Here is a 4,712-nt window from a genome sequence, read left to right as displayed (position 1 = left end):
GTAAAGATTGCAAACACTAACCGTGCTTTCTCCAAATATTCAACCACATCTTTCATTGTGTGTACTGTAATTTTCTTCACCTGGTGTAAATAACAACAATTTAATGGCTATGATGATGATGTGTAATTGTGTACATGAATAATTAAGTTTTCAAGCATTTAAACCAAAGAAAAGGTAAGAATAAATTACATGAATAATTTAAGGGATATGATGATGATGTACTATAGCCTAACTTACCCAAAATATAATAACTTATCATGATGTGTCTAGGGAAGGTTCTTTTCTCCTTACTCAAACATGTTTCGGAAGAAAAATCCATATGCTGTGGCCATTCAATAACTATGAGCACGTGGTTTTGCAGACTGTTTTCAAATTTCTCATGTTCTGATTCCTAGGAATCTAAAAAATGTTCCACAAACCACACACCCACACTCCTGGAATAGCTCATAGCTTAGTAATGGGGAAATGGGGAATCACTATACTAAACAGTAGACAATCTAAAGTTCAGAAGTATTACCGCATTCTACTCTTGCACCTGCATTCCCAATAGTTTTGCTGAGTTCATGACCACCTGTTTCATGATAAACAAATGCTCAAAAACTCAAAAATGGTGAATAGGTACAAGCAGTATCAATTTTATAGATAAATAGTAACACTTTATCGTGGACTATGTCTGAGATATGAATACAAAGACAAAGACAAAGAAACATGCAGGCATTTCTATCTCCAGTGTCTCAAAGGCAGTATTCAAAGCAACCAAAATGTTAGGTTTTACACTATATGCATCTATAAAGCAAGCAATAAACATAAACCTTTAAACAAACAAATAAGGCACTTTAGCATAAGCTCATACATGGTGCAAAAAATACAAGATATCAATCAGATTGAAAGAGTTGAAGTAAATAATATGAAGCATAACGCTTATCATCATTAAGCAAGCTAACAAAATCCTTTGTACTTCCCATAGTAACAGATTATATTCGCAGTAAATAACATCCAACCAAGCACCCAGATACAGAATGTGAAGGTGCACGTTCAACAGAACAGAATTAACCAGGACTAAATCATAATTCTCTCTTTCAACATCTCAATATTACGGAAAAATAATCCAAGAGTAGTAACGGTTATGGAGTAAAAGAAGAGTAAATCACATTGACATGTTCAACTACTTGGGCTATCTTACCCCTTCTAATTTCATCAGGGATCAGCATGCACGACAACCGCCCTACCGAGTATGGAATGCACTCCACTCAACGGAATCTACATCGAAAATGGAAAGGCATCAGAAAGAAGAACTAAAGCATTCTAGATCCAATTGAACTACATTTAAAGTTGAAAGAGATAAGTACAATTAAGGGTTCATTTGTTAAATTGAAATGTGAATTATACAACAAAAAAGATGTCAAATTTGAAATCTACAAACACAGCAATAACCAAAGTTAAGTTGAGTAATTACCTATGAATCTATGATAGAAATCTCAGCAACCCCTGAATGAGAAAAGAACAAAATGTGTTGTTAGGAGAAAAATCAATTGATAGAAAGAATTGAGAAAATAAAAAGAATTGATATAAAATCATACCATCAGGGCCTGCAAGAATGTTACCCAAATCACCAGCATGACGGTGATGATCGCCAGGAGCTCCATGGTGTTTGTTAAGAGGATTGAAGTGAGGACCCATGGAATTGCAGCCATTGGTAGTGTCAATAAGAGCATGGATATAGAAGCTCGGCACGACAGGGACGCCGAGAGGAGGAGCCGCGGTGAGAAGGCACCGTGCAGTAGATCCGGAGCGAGGTTAGGGTTAAGGATATGTGAGTGTGGAAGTGAGAAGGGTTTTTTTGGAATTTGAAAAATATAAGAGTGTTTTGCTATTCTAAAAGAGAGAATATTCATTTTTTTAAGAGAATATTCTATTATTTTAGACGTTTTTGTCACGGTAGGAGTTAAATTGAAAAAAAAATTAACGTATAGGAACCCAATTAAAAGAAAAAAAGTATAGGGACTTAATTGAAAATTTCGTGAAACTATAGGGACCAACAGAGTAATTAAACCATTTTTTTTTTCAAAAGTTCTGGGTCTTACATGTAACATCCCGTATTTTTGAAAATCTAAATATGGATAAATTGTGATTTTATCTTATTAAATTTAAACTTTATAATTATTCTATTAGAAATAATTAAATAGATTCAGAGATTATTTTATTTTGAATTAATTAATAATCTTAAGTAATTTTATTATAATTGAATATTTTGCATAATTTTAGAAATAAAAAAATAAGAAAGAATTGTACACTTTATTTTAAGTAACTCCTATTATGAATAAGTAGTGACTTGTTTTATTTTGAAATCCTTATTTTTATAAACTAATGCATTAAGAGTAATTAAATTAATTTTATGAAAATTTGGAGTCAAGTTAATTAATATTCTTGTGTAATTTTATAATTGTTATTTCATATGATTTGAAATTAAATTTTAGTAATGGGGGCAATATATAACTTAATTTAAGTACTTTCTATTATGAATAAATTATGGTTTATTTTATTAGTTTGAACTCTTAGAGATTAATTTATTAGGAATAATTAAATGGATTTTTGTAAATACTTTAAGTTTAAGTCAATTAATATTTATGTACAACATTATTTTAATTAGTTATTTTATATAAATTGAAGTTAAAGTTGTGATGAAAAAATAATGAAAGGTCATAATTTAATTTAGGTAATTGATATTTCGAGTTTAACCATATTTTATAAAATGTTATTAGTATGTTTACTTTATAATTTAAATTAGAAATAATTATTTGAGCTCACTAATATAATGATACAAAAAATTTTATGTGTTTTGAAAGTAATCTTTATAGTATTATATTTGAATCTTAAATTGTTATTCCATCTCAAATATTTTATAAAATTGTTATATTACTCATATGAATTTTACCCTAACTCTAAATTCTCAAATAAAACCCTAATTTTACAAATTCCTAACCCTAACCTAATGAAAAACGCATGCACACAAAACAGAAGAAAGGGAAAGAAAGGAAACGGGAAGCTTGACGGGGAAACAGAAGAGAAGAAGCAAAGAAAGAAAGAAAGAAAGGGAGACAGAGGATGAGGGAGAAGAAGAGAGGGGAAGGAACAGTGTTGCAGAGCTTGGTGCCGCTACCGAGCTGCCGTCGCGAAGAAGAAATGGACAGGCGAACATGACCCACGGAGGAGAGGGAGGAGCTGCCGTCGAGCCACGCCCCATCACCGTTGTTTGTGCATCGCCGTTGCTGTTAGTTGAGGGTGAGACACGATGAGAAGATATTGACCTGCACCATCGCGCATCACTACCTTCGTCGATCCTTCATCGCTGTCGCATCTTCTTCCCGTTGCCATCAAGATTTGCTGCTACTGCCATTGAGAGAGCCACTGCTATGAGGAGCCGAATAGGGAGATGAGGTCGCCATCGATGTGGTTGCGGAAAGAGAGAAACGGATGCACATGAGAGAGTGACGCAGCAGAGGAGGAGTCGTTCCTCTACCACCGCTGAATTTACCATGTTGAGACTGAAACGGCCCATTTACACATTTTATTATCGCTGCTATGCTTGTTCTTAGTTGATTATGGTATCTATCTTGTCTTGAAATCCCCAGGGCTGTAATTGTTCTTAATTCCCATCCAATTTGAATTCCCTGTTCTACTATAACTATCATTACCATTGTGGGGTTGTCGCCGTTGCGAGCATGATTAGAGATAGTGCCAGATTCGAATTTGCATGGGAATTGCCACTGCTGTGATTTAAAAGGAAAAGCCGTTCACAGTGTTTAGTCTTACGAGTTTCGACATAGAGGGTTTAATTAAACAGTTTTAATTTAAGAATGCCCACAAAGTTTATTGAGTAAATTGCAAATAGGTTTAATTGTTGTGAGTGATTAATTGATGACATGGATGCTGAATTGTGTCTGTGAAGTGTAATTTAGAATTATTGATTGATTATGTGGATTGTGAATTGTTTGACAAATAAATACTGTGAATGCTAAATACTGATGGATTATATTGGTTTATTTGTGTTGAGCTGGTTATTGTAACGGACTTAGTTGGTAAATTGATTGGAGTTGGGTTTAGAAGATAGTTGGAGAGCTGAATTTTGAAAAGTTGAACTAATTTGTTGAAAATCTGAATTTTGAATTGAATGACAAATTTTGAAAGTGAGCCAGTATAATAAGTGTAATTGTTAAGATTTAATTTTGAAGGTCTCATATTAACTGAAATATTAGTTATTGTTCATACCCTGACCGAGCTCCTCCAACTCGGCAAATTCATAAAAGGTCCGACCTCATCCTAAGGCTCACGCCTACAGGTCGGACCTCGGACAATAAAGCAAGGAAGGCCCATCAAAAGGAACGCAGCCCAAAACCTAAAAGCCGAAAAGGCCTAGAAAAGGCGGTTCCACAAAGATAGAGATAAAACTCCCAAAAAGATAAGATAAGATAAGAATATCTTATCCAGGGAAGATCACGGCCAACTACTATAAATACACTGGAGCACCCAGGTATGGCATTCATTCCACATTCTACACATATCTGCTTGGACCCATGCTAACTTAAGCATCGGAGTGTCATTGCAGGTACAACCACCAACCGCTCTGCATATCAAGCTCGGGTCATCAATCCCCCCACCTCGGGCCTCTCCAAGACGACCGAGCTACACGTTTCAGGTAACCCTCGGAACAG

General features: G+C 34.6%; 1 pseudogene; it reads right to left on the bottom strand.

Moving 5' to 3' along the window:
* Window positions 1-497: 497 nt before the first annotated feature.
* On the bottom strand, window positions 498-3,347 carry LOC107479355 (superoxide dismutase [Cu-Zn] 2-like; annotated as a pseudogene).
* Window positions 3,348-4,712: the final 1,365 nt, after the last annotated feature.

Source organism: Arachis duranensis, chromosome 3 (assembly GCF_000817695.3).
Source record: "Arachis duranensis cultivar V14167 chromosome 3, aradu.V14167.gnm2.J7QH, whole genome shotgun sequence".
Taxonomy (NCBI): domain Eukaryota; kingdom Viridiplantae; phylum Streptophyta; class Magnoliopsida; order Fabales; family Fabaceae; genus Arachis; species Arachis duranensis.
Note: the sequence above shows the minus strand (reverse complement) of the source record. Positions and strands in the feature narration are given on the sequence as shown.